Raw genomic sequence first — 12,964 nt, forward strand, 5'->3', positions numbered from 1 at the left:
TATTCAGTCAGAGTCACTCGTTTTGTCATGCCTTCTCTTTTTCCTTCAATATGACCTTCCATTACTATTTGTTGTGCTATTTGAAAACATTGGATTATTCAATCAAAGTAAAAAGGATGATCTTTAAAAAAATCACCGTGTCTATCGCAAGTTCGCTACCATATTCATGAATGCAATACATTTCCTGGATTCTCGCTAAAATATGCATGAACAAATTTTGATTATTTTAATTTGTTTCTTTCTGTCATATTGTTGCTGGTGACTTCAAACAAAAATTGAGGGAGGAAGGGGTCCGGACACTGGCTTTCAGATAGAGTCGACCTTTACGCAGGCACCGAAATCAGTGCAGGAGAATCTCTTCTCAGTGGCCATTCACATTTATGTTGTTAACACCTGCGTCAAGTGACATCCCTGTTAGTGTTTTGTAATAGTATTTCAACGAAGTGTTGGGTCACGTAATCCAGCACTTCGTAGACCTGGGACCTGTTTCACTAAGCGCTAAGATGCGTCTTAAGCGGCCATAAGTCCCGTTACACTAAGTACTGTTTAGTGAGACAGGCCCTAGATAGCGTGTTCTACAAAATTACCCAAAACGTGATTACGTTAGTGATCGTTACAAACCGACTCCTCTCGTGTCATGAATCGCCATGCTTTTGACCTGGAAACGTGCTGCGCTGTACGTGTTCTAAACACTTTGTACATATTTGTTCGTACTTTTTAGTTTTGAAAATGAGTGGAGAAGATTGAAACCAAAATTATATCAATTTTGAATATCTGCTGATAACTCAGTTGATAGTGCTTTACTATCTACTGTAGATAAAGACGTGTATTGTACAATAATAATAAAACAAATTATCCTTAAATTAATCTTTGCGCAAATTAAACAGATACTATTGAGTCTAAGAATTATTGTATACATTTTGGAACAAAAATATTGAATAAAATATAATACTTATTATATATCTTTATATAACATCAGATAGACATTTTTTGTCTCCTGGTATTTCAATTTCCATGAATACATTTTCCACATATTCTTTTTCTTTTTTTCCTTGCCAATGAAAATTAAGTATATTTGCCAGTTGATTAAAAAAAATATGGCAAGCTATAATAAACAAAATGATATGCTTGTCGAATTTGATTCATCAATCAAGATTTGGTAAATTCATGACTTTTATTTTTCTCGTTGAAAAATGCATTGAACGGTGATGACATAAAGAAAACAAAAAAGAAATGCGTCATATAGTGTTGTTATAACTTTTGAAAGGAAAGTGCAACTCCCTAAAGTAAAGCACTCGAGGTAGGTTTGACAGACAAGGTAACCTAAGGCGAGAATGTTATTAAGGGAACGAAGCTTACTTGATGTGAGAAGAAAGTGAAAACGAATGAAATAATGCATTGTATGATAAGGAAAGGAAAGGAAAAAAAGGCATGCGTTACCATAGCGATGTTGATATAAACTTATAAATGAAAGTGCAGAATCCCAGAATAAATACTTTGTGGTTGGTTTGTCAAACCAGGTGGTAGCAGTGGGGGTAATCATCAGGGAAATTGAGCGTATTTAATGTGAGATTTATATAAAATAAAGAAACAGAGAACAATGATGAGGAAATAATGGAGTACAAAAAGAAAAAATATTTCCTACCATGCTCCGAACAAAAAAAACATGTCTCGTGAGCACGTCTCTTTAAAATAATATATTTCAAAAATAAAACTTGGGAGAGAATGAGTGAAGAGAGAGAGAGAAAGAGAGAGAGAGAGGGATAGTTTGGTTTGAGTTAAATGCGCTTATCATTCAAATGTGAATAATTGAACACGAGAGAGAAGAGAGGGGGGATGGGGTGTTTAAGTATTTATAAAGAGAGAGACTGAAAAGAAGAAGAAAAAAGAATGATAGAAATGAAAAACATGAAGGAATGTAAGAGGACTTATATCCTGGTGATTGACAACACCTGTTATTGGGCAAACACCCGAATGGTGTGAAATTCCCCATGAGAGCTCTAAGCACACAATTAAAACTCTGCTCTTGAAGGCTTGTGGAATATAAGGCCTTTTTACACATCCCAAACATAATTTTTTGTTTTGATCGTCAATTTTTGGACCATTTCTTCTTACACCTTTTACTACCGTGTACTGGAAAAACCCCTTTTAAAAAACCGTCAAAGTTTGCCCGTACTAATGTTTTTAATAAGTGGTGCGCATGCGCGAGTTGTCGGTGCCCTGCAAGCATTTGCACGAATGTGGGGGAGAGTCACGTGCGCAAAATCGATATCTTACCGACGTTTACATTTACACTGGAAAATTCGATGACACTTCGGCAGGCGTTTCGAAAACCCAAACTCCCGAGGTGAATGTTTCGATTTCAATTTTCAAGTTTCTATGCAACTAGGCTAGCCCGAAATCAGCATTGTGCTATGCAACTACCGGCGAATCACTATGAGAAAATTAGACGATTTATGGTTGCAGTGTAAGTGCAGCTTATGACACGGAAAAAATCTTGGCGGTATTTTTATGATGACATAAATATAATACGCTTCAGAGCTCAGTGAATACGTAAGTATTTTGTTGCACGCATTTACCATTCATTTACACGTTTAAAAACGTACGCGGCGGTCTTTTTGCGCGTGTGGCTGTCCATCGGACCATATCTGAACAAGCCACTATATTAATCGTGTAATTTCAGGATTAAAGAATTGAAACCCGCTTTTTTTCAAAACCAACACCGGGATCCGTTCCTCTTTCCAATTTATTAAATTGCGTCCTGGGCTATTTTGAATGGTGATCTCAATGTTTTGTATGGATGTGTTTGGAGTTAACCCTACCACCCCCCCCCCCCCCCCCCCCTCCCCTCACTTCAAACTTACGCATGTTTGGTACGCAACGTGCCCTAATCTACCTCTCATGGTTGTGGGAACGCATGTACTTATCAAGACTTGACATTTTCCACTTCAAATCTCAACATGATCATCGCTTCAGGGAGGATTGGAGGCAAATCAAAACAGTGTGACACTTTCCCATCGACAAAAAAATGACGTGGCCGGAGGGGGAGGGTTGGAAAATGGGGGCTATTTTAGATTATGGATTACCTCATACTCCGGCACTCGCTAACTCATATTCAGTTCGGGCAGTGGAGTGTCCTTTTGTATCATTTTTTTCAAATCTATGATATACTTGGATGATATTAATATGACATTTTCAAGGTAATGAAGTATCAAATTATATTGCTCACTTCGCTCCCTCCCACAGTACAGGCGTACGGGCATAACCTCGCCAGGGGGCTGACGTCGCTTATATTACCCGAATATCACCTTTAGGGTTCAAAATTTGAGCTGTGGTATGCGACTTGTCATTTTCAAAACTCAACTGCCCCCGACAAAGGAATTAAGTAATAAAGGTTAACAATTTGTCAATCAAGAGTCAATCAGGGTTCGTAGATTAGATAGCTTGAATCTACGCAAGTAATCAAAACGTAATGACGTGATTACGTGAGTGGAGTGGTTGAATACGTTTAGATAATTATAAGCTATAATATGTCACATTAAAAAAAAAACATAAATCGGGACAATAATTTAGCTGTGAACTGTATATATAAATATATATTCATATATCAATATTATGTATTATCAATTTATTTATATACAGTGCGTCCCAGAAAAAACGAAACCGAGAATTATCGACGTTTGATCATAACTTAATCACAATTATAATTAATAAATGACACATATTTGGAAAGCTGAGATCCTCCTCTTTCATCTGATTTCACTTATTTAATGCATATTTCACGCATGAGTGATTAAGATGAATTTGAAGAGAGGAAACCAAAAATTCATTTGGCGGACGGTATCTGAATTTCAAAGAGAAAATCACATTTCCAGAAAGTTGAGTTTCTGTCCTTTCATATGACATCTCAATCACGAAAAATGAGCTAGGAATAACAAAGTTCTGTATGTTTAAAGTAGTACTTGCATATCCATAATTTTATCAAACGAATTCATTTTCGCTGGCTGCCCGCCTTAGCAACACACGGAATTAAGAAAAGACTTGACTCCGTTTCGTTGACAATCGGCCGTAGACGAAAGACTTCATGCATGGCTGATTGTCAACGAAACGCAGTTAAGTCTTTTGACAATTCTGTTTTTTGCTACGGCAGGCAGCCAGTGAAAACGAATTCGTTTGATAAAATTATGGCAATGTGATTTTCTCTTTGAAATTCACATATCGTCCGCCAAATGACTTTTTGGTTTCCTCTCTTCAAATTCATTTAAATCACTCATGCGTAAAATATGCATCAGGTGAGTTGCATCAAATTAAAAAAAGAGGAGGATCAAAGCTTTCCAAATATGTGTCATTTATTAATTATAAATGTGACTAAGTTATGAAAAAGCATCGATAATTCTCGGTTTCGTTTTTTCCGGGACGCACTGTACAGTGTATATATTGTTCTGTGTGCGAATGAAACCATTTAGGTGAAAATATTATTTTGCTGTTTGCCATCGACTGCAAAGATATTGCGCATAATACAAGTCGGACTTTCATTTTCCCTTGCTCTTCGAAAAGTCAATTTTGGAAATGACCCCAAATGCCAATAGCATTCGTCCTAATTGGTCATCACTCGAAGGAAGATTGCATTCTAGGAGTTAGACTTCAACAATTGAAACTGTGTAATGTCTTTTATTTGAATGGAGAAAGGGCATCGCCGTAATTAGGCCATCAATACAAAACATACGTTTTTATTGAGAATTTGTAAAAAAAATCATCTTCAGTGCAGTCAAGACATGGCTTCTGCATGCCAACTAAATTAGTTTCACATCAAGGTCATTCGTATGACCTTAAGGCATTGCGCCTCAGCTCTCTCAAATTGAATGGGTCACGTGATCTACGTACCATAATTAAACTCCAATAACGTAATAATATGGGAAGTACAATGGTATACGAGTGCATGATTATTATCTATTGTATGGGTGTCTATTTTCATCACCATAGCACCCACGAACAGATTATAAAGACGTGTCTACGCGACTACATGAGAATAATTTAATGAATTTCTCTGAGAATCTAAATAACGTGAAAAATTTCCAACGCAGATTTGTGTGGATATGAATGCATGATGAGAACGATATAACGTCTCCATTATGGGCTTGCAGAAACATCAGTACTCATTTTGCCTAGATAGTGGTAGAATGACTGAATTTCTAATTCACAAGACCCCCAAAACAAGGTGTTGCAACTTGCAAGAAAGAAACACAATAATACGCTATTGTTCAAATAAGATGGGTAGTGGGGGATTCTATCTTCGCTTTAACAACTTCAGTACATCCATTCCAGCTCCCCACCCAATTCTAAACAAATAGAGCCACAAAAGACGCAGTTAGGAACCCATGTATGGCACGCCACAGCCGTCATAATTGGTCGAGTTTACAAAAAAGCAGTCGACTTTACAAAAAAGCAATCGAGTTTACAAAAAAGCAATCGAGTTAACAAAAAAAGCAATCGAGTTTACAAAAAAGCAAACGAGTTTACAAAAAAGCAGTCGAGTTTACAAAAAAGCAATCGAGTTTCCAAAAAAGCAGTCGAGAAAAAAAAAAAAGCAGTCGAGAAAAAAAAAAAAGCAGTCGAGAAAAAAAAAAAAGCAGTCGAGAAAAAAAAAAAAGCAGTCGAGAAAAAAAAAAAAAGCAGTCGAGAAAAAAAAAAAGCAGTCGAGAAAAAAAAAAAAAGCAGTCGAGAAAAAAAAAAAAGCAGTCGAGAAAAAAAAAAAAGCAGTCGAGAAAAAAAAAAAAGCAGTCGAGAATAAAAAAAAAAAAAAGCCGTCGAGAATACATGCCTTCACGGTTGTTTCATCGCAAAGCATGCTGGGACATTTTTACCTTCGCCGTGATCAGCTGTCCCGTTGCAAACAACGGGATTCTTATCGAAGCAACATCTTAATCTTGTACATAATCCGCTATTCTGCAGTGATTTTCTTTCACTCCAGTATCATTTGTACGGTAAGAAACCAAAGTTTGTGTTTATTCATTTTTATGACGAATAAAGCTGATAATACGACGTAATGAGAGTGGGCCGGGGTCCAACTTTAGTAAATGTAGGCCTAGATCTAGTCCCGTATGTTTAAATGTGTGTGCATTTTAAGTAGACTGATTGCCTTGTGTTTTAGGTAGAAGTTAACCAAATTTACAGTAAAATGAGACTTATGTCTCAGGAAATATGAATAGGTCTAGATCCTATAGACTATACATAATTGATATTGGAATAGGATCTACTAGAATGGCTGACAGTTAGATAGTAATGGCAATTAGTAAATGTAAAAAAGTAAAAGAGGCCATGAAAACGATAGATTTGTCGATCTTGATCTGAATATAAGTCTATGTATTGATGAGCTCTACTTGAGGATCTACATGACGGGGGCGTATGAAAGATTTTTTCGAGGGGGGGGGGGTTAAAATTTGAAAATCGTGCCGAAAATTTCACATCGACTCAGCCAGCCGGTGAATGAGAGGGGGGGGGGGTCGGTTAGAGCACCTATTTTTTCCCGAAAATATGAACATTTGGCAGACCGATATTTCGTTCAGCTGATGGCAAGGTCACCTTGTTGGGGTCACCCTTTAGCACAAAAATGTTTCCCCATGATCTAGTGCGATAAGGGTTCTTTTGTTACCGTTATTCTTGAGGTTACAAACTTAAATTTGATTGTCTTTTTCCTTTTATTTATCAGTTGCAGCATCATCAAACACTATGGCCGATGAATCAGAAGATGACGTAGATGCTACGAGAGAGCTCATTTCACAATGGACAACAGAAGTGATACGTGACTTTCTACAAGGAGGGGACTCAAGCTTGGAAATTGAGGAGTCATTATTTTATGGGTGTTCTCTGCCCTGACGCTGGGGGTACTGTTCAGCCATCCGAGGTAGAGAGGTAGAGAGGGACTGGACGATGGATGGATGGGGGGGGGGGGAAGAAAGGCATGCAGAGATGGCCGTCTACTATGTATAAAGTCATTTGTGTGCTACTGGATAAGGACCCTCCATCACTAGAGGGAAGAATAATGAGAGACTGCAAATAGGGGAAGGCATTTAGTTATTTTGCCAGTTTCTGGTTAGGGAGACATTTGTTTCATCTCCTGGGAGAAAGCTGTCTGAAATTCAAAATGTATTTGATACTTGAATATATTTAGTTCATTTTCTAGACTGGTTCATGTCAAACCCGCCCGTTGATTCTACTTTCTTGTGAGTATACACTGTAGTCAGAGAGATAGAGAAGTAACACGAGTAAAGAATGAAAAAGAAGCCAATATTTGAACGAGGAGGAGAAAATGGAGATTACGTTGTTGCCCATCAAGTTGGAATAATTGTTCTTACCACTGTTTATTAAATGATTGTGACCATATGGTTTATTGTTTGTACATAATGGTCTTATATTATAAGAACTGTATTGATCAATCTCAGGAGTCTTATACATGTAGATTGATTAATACAGTTTTGAGATGATGATGATGATCGTGATGATGAACGAGAAGGAGAAGAGGAGGAATATATCAAGAGTTGATGAAGAAAAGATTGATAGAGGGGTTATCATTACAGAGAGAGAGAAAGAGAGATAGACTAACATAAGGAAGGGAGAGCAAGAACAAGGCTATGACATAGGGGAAGAGATAGAAATCAAAATTATATTTATACAACATTTACTAAATTAAAATAATAAATTAGAATACAAGGATAGAGGAAAGAAAGCAAACTAAAATTAAGCAAAGACCATCACTATATCGTTCACATTATAATACAAATTAAGAAAAGGTACATGGAAACATGTACATTTGTAAAATTTCATCTCTCATTCTCTTGATCTTCCTCTTCACACCTAATTCTTGCTTTCCCTGTCTATCTCTCCCACCCCTCTCCATCTCTCTCTCTTTCTCTCCCCCTCTCTCTCTCTCCTTATTATCACTCTTTTTCATTAAGCGTCGACATCTCTCTCAATGCCTCTCTCTGTTTCTATGAATTTTCTCTTGTTAAATATTTTAAACGTCAGGTCTGTCTGACCTTCCTCTCTTGAATAAATCATGAATAACTTCAACTCAGCGTCCTACATACAGTAATGATTGCTTAGTAGTCATCTACAACCCTCACTGTGTTGTTTGATTTTATTTATAAAATAAATATAACCATGAGATCAATATCAACAGGGAACGGAGGTACCGCATGCGTGTTCCCAAAATCTCTGGCTCGTAACAAAATTAAAAAAATTAAAATAAAAAAACGCTACTTTTAAAGCGCTTACCACCAAAATCTCTAAGCGCTATAACAAACAAAAATAGACTGATAAACAATTACTTATTAAACAAAACAAAAAAGTGTGAATAAACCTACAAATTACAATACATATACCGTACATGTACAGAGAACAGAGCCTGGCAGCAGAGTTTTGCAATGAAAAAGATCTGCCCGTATTGACTTTACACACTGGACTTTTGCTGAGAAGGGGGGGGGGTGCTGAAAAGGCTTGTATAACAAAGAAACAAAATCTACCCGTATTGACTTAACACAGGGGACTTATGCTAAAAAAAAGGGGGGTGCTGGGAACACGCATGTGGGTACCCTAAATAACGCTGAGTTGGGGGGGGGGTACCACCTTTAATGCAAACGCATTTAAAGGGATCCGGTAACATTATCTCAGATTCTGAAACAAAATCCTGGATTTAGCTCATGCTGCAATGATAATTTTAGGTCAGTCAAGAACTCAATGACTTTTACAATCCGATCGCCTGTCTGATTATCAAGATATTTACGATTGGAAATCGAAACCAAATTTTGTGTTTGTCAAACGCTTTTCATAACACTACAAGTCTATTGAGGAAAACGAGTATGGTAAAAGGGGTCAATCAAAGATTTTTACTTTTTTGAGGCACTTCTTGATCATTTTGAAGCGCGATTTTGTTAGGGCTTCAGTATTAATACACCATATCGCAGACACTGGTAGCGCGTAGGGCCATACGTCAATCTCGAATTAAACATTGTTAAACCCCGCCCCCCCCCCCCCCCCACTCAGTGTTATTTAGGGTACGCATATGCTTGTTCCCTCTTTTTGAAAGCACCCCCTATCTGAGGACTGCCAACATATCCGAACCCCCCTTTCGCGGGCTTTTCCTGCCTTGGAGACTCCCCTAAATCATGAAAAATGCTCAATGTACCCCCCTAAATTCAGAATAATTTCTCAGGAGTCCAAAGAGATAAGAGAAAAAAAGAAAAAATACCCCCTTTTTAAAGAAATCTCCGGGTGAAAAGTTAATACACCCCTTTTTGTACAATTCTCGGGCCGGACTTTGTCACACGAAAAGTACCCCTTTACCGGACATTTTGGTAACACGCATGGGGTCCGTCTGTTCTCGGAGTGGGGGGGGGCCTGGTGTTAAACAATGCCTTTTACAATACCTTTACAACATACACCATTGGCTGTCACATGGTTCGGAAATCACATTACAGAAAATAATTCTACAATTGTGAGGTTTCACCTGTCATCATTTGATACCCGAAGGAACGCTTTTTTAGGGGCTAAATCTAATTTTTTTCACAAGGCAAAATAATGCCTTCCCCTCTTTGAAGTCTCTCATTATTTTTCCCTCTAGTGATGGAGGATCCTTATCCAGTAGGAACATACGTGTACATAGTAGGCCAGTTCTGCATTCCTACCCCCCCCCCCCCCGTCCTCCCCTATCCATCCATTGTCCAGTTCCTCTCAGTCTTAACCTCGGATGGCTCAAAAGCTACCCCAGCGTCAAGGCAGCCGGCAGAGAACACCCATAAAATAATGACTCCTCGGTTTACAAGCTTGAGTCTCCTCCTTGTAGAAAGTCACGTAGCACTTCTGTTGTCCATTGTGAAATGAGCTTTCTAGTAACATCTACGTCATCTTCTGATTCATTGTTCATCGTGTTCGATGATGCTGCAACTAAAAGGAGAAAGGCAATCAAATTTAAGTTTGTGACCACAAGAATAATTGTAACAAAAGAATCGTCATCGATATCAGAATATTATATCCAGATCCAGATCGACAAATCTATCGTTTTCATGGCCTCTTTTTTTTTACTTTTTTTACATTTAGGGCCTAGACTAATTCATTTGCCATCACCACAGCGTAAATATTCATAATTGAATGACACACGCCCTTAAAACTAAAACAACAACAAAAAACCATATCTTACTGTCGTGTCGGCCATTCTAGTAGATCCTATTCCAATATCAATTATGTATAGTTTATAGGATCTAGACCTATTCATATTTCCTGAGACATAAGTCTCATTTTACTGTAAATTTGGTTAACTTCTACCTAAAACACGAGTGTTTAGGAGCTTATAAGGCAGTCAGTCTACTTAAAATACACACACATTTAAACATACGGGACAAGATCTAATGTTAGGCCTACATTTACTAAAGTTGGACCCCGGTCCACTCTCATTACGTCGTATTATCAGCTTTATTCGTCATAAAAATGAATAAACACAAACTTTGGTTTCTTACCGTACAAATGATACTGGAGTGAAAGAAAATCACTGCAGAATAGCGGATTATGTACAAGATTAAGATGTTGCTTCGATAAGAATCCCGTTGTTTGCAACGGGACAGCTGATCACGGCGAAGGTGAAAATGTCCCGGCATGCTTTGCGATGAAACAACCGTGAAGACACGTATTCTCGACGGCTTTTTTTTTTTTTTTCTCGACTGCTTTTTTTTTTTTCTCGACTGCTTTTTTTTTTTTTCTCGACTGCTTTTTTTTTTTTTTCTCGACTGCTTTTTTTTTTTTTCTCGACTGCTTTTTTTTTTTTTCTCGACTGCTTTTTTTTTTTCTCGACTGCTTTTTTGGAAACTCGATTGCTTTTTTGTAAACTCGACTGCTTTTTTGTAAACTCGATTGCTTTTTTGTAAACTCGACTGCTTTTTTGTAAACTCGACCAATTATGACGGCTGTGGCGTGCCATACCCATGACTGTGAGCATAAAGTCGTGCTATGGAGGAGACGCTTTTACTTTCTTAATCTTGCTCAAGGCGTATCACACCATTGAAGATTATCTCTTATCCGATGAGGTGAGAGAAAGCGGGCAAAAATTTGCATAAGATAATAAGGTATTAAATATCGACCCACTCATCGCATCATTTATTTATCCGAGGATTCAGTTTTTAAATTAAACACATTTGTGTGGCCTACGATATATTTCAACGCTACCTTGAGGGTTATATATACCCGTACAGTTCGAATAAAAAATAGGTGAACACTTTGAAAATATCAACAAATTTTGTTTAAAAACAATATCTGCATGATTTTCCATTTGAAATTATAGGTGGAAATAGTAGATTGGATGGCACTAAAACTGTTGACACTATTTACGCTTGAGTGAACACTGGCTGCTTTCTATAAAAGACTCGCTCAAATTTGTTTTGAGCAAAAGTGTTCCACTCTGGGATTGGTTCAAAGTGCAAATTAGGCAATTATTCACCGTTTGTTGTTTGTATAACTATCAATGACTGATTTGATCAATCAGTAATTGATCTTTAACCCTATACCTAGCTATGCATACCCTCAGTGGCGTATTCAAAAAATGATAAAGTAGAAGGGTGGCATCTTCCCAAGAAAGGGGTTCAGCAAATGCGGCTACTTTCTTGTATCCCCATAGCAAGCTTTACTGAGTCTGTCTGGCCCTTCAAGGAAAAGCTGCACTGGATTCACCCAATGCTAGATACGCCACTACCCCCATCACCACCACCGCCACCTCCATGATTGCAGGTGATGTCTTTACAGCATATACCCCATTCACAGTGGTTTTGAAATTTGTAGCGGCGTTGTAGCGGAGCGGCGACACCGCCATAACACCGCTACAAATGCATTCACAGTAGAAAAGTTATCCCGCTGCAGCAGCGGGATAAATATCATGTACCCATTCACGCTGCAGCGGGTGATTTTTATTACCTCCGTAACAAACACGTGTATGCATGGCTCATGACCCGCGAGTGACCCCGATATGACCGGAAATACTTGCTTGAAATTGCGCGGTTAACATGTCAAGTTGCTTTTTGTATCCTCGATCATATTACTTTTTAAAAAACTAGCATTTTTATTGCTTCCAGTCAGAATATTTTAATTTTTTGAAGTGTGAAATATTTTTATTTGGATAATTATAATACCTACATAATAATAAAATCAATTTGAATCCACTGGTTACTTTATTTCTATTTCACTTTATGTTCCCCATTGCTGTAGAAAAGAGGTCAGTGATAGGTAAGTAAACAAATCACACGTGTTTGTCGCGGTGTTATAGCGGAGAGCCTTCACACTGAGTAAACACCGCGACAGCAGCGGGACTGTCCCGCTGCTGTAGCTAGGCGTCCCTAGCGATAGTTTGTGTCGGCGTTATCGCTAGGCGGTGTTATCCCGCGATAGTTTATAACGGGTCCGAGCCTTCACACTGAAGACAACACCGCGACAGCAGCGGGACAGTCCCGCTGCTGTCGCGGTGTTTGAGGCCACTGTGAATGGGGTAATAGATCATCTGCATCAGTACCCAGTTCGTTGTGGATAGTGTTGGATCTATTGAATTTATGATTGATCTTAAAAGTCACAAGACTCAAGAAACAAGGTGTTGCGTGGTGAATTAGAAATTTAGGAAAGAAAACATATCGATTGACAAAGGAATTATGCTTAAATTTTTCTTCAATTTAACATGGAAGTGAAAAATATCAATATGCGCTACACTGCATATTTTCCACATGCTCCACACAGCAACGCATCATGGAAATTACGTGAAGAAGATGTGACAGAGAGACCAATAATAAATAATATTTTGTCTCTTATTTGATAAAAACTTAACATTGTATGTACATCTTCTGTCCTGCATTATATTTTTTTCAAAATACGAACGACAGACACGGAAATTCAGTGCAGAAAAGACAATAATCTGCAATGTTATGTGCGCGCGTGT

At 38.0% G+C, this 12,964-nt stretch overlaps 1 long non-coding RNA gene across 1 annotated transcript; it reads left to right on the plus strand.

Moving 5' to 3' along the window:
• Positions 1-5,933: 5,933 nt before the first annotated feature.
• Positions 5,934-6,952, plus strand: LOC115923750. The gene is made up of 2 exons (XR_004064067.1): positions 5,934-5,984; positions 6,710-6,952. It is a non-coding gene; the product is annotated as an uncharacterized LOC115923750 (long non-coding RNA).
• The last annotated feature ends 6,012 nt before the right edge of the window (positions 6,953-12,964 follow it).

The sequence above is a fragment of the Strongylocentrotus purpuratus genome, unplaced genomic scaffold (genome assembly GCF_000002235.5).
Source record: "Strongylocentrotus purpuratus isolate Spur 01 unplaced genomic scaffold, Spur_5.0 spur5_scaffold_14, whole genome shotgun sequence".
In the NCBI taxonomy this organism is placed as follows: domain Eukaryota; kingdom Metazoa; phylum Echinodermata; class Echinoidea; order Camarodonta; family Strongylocentrotidae; genus Strongylocentrotus; species Strongylocentrotus purpuratus.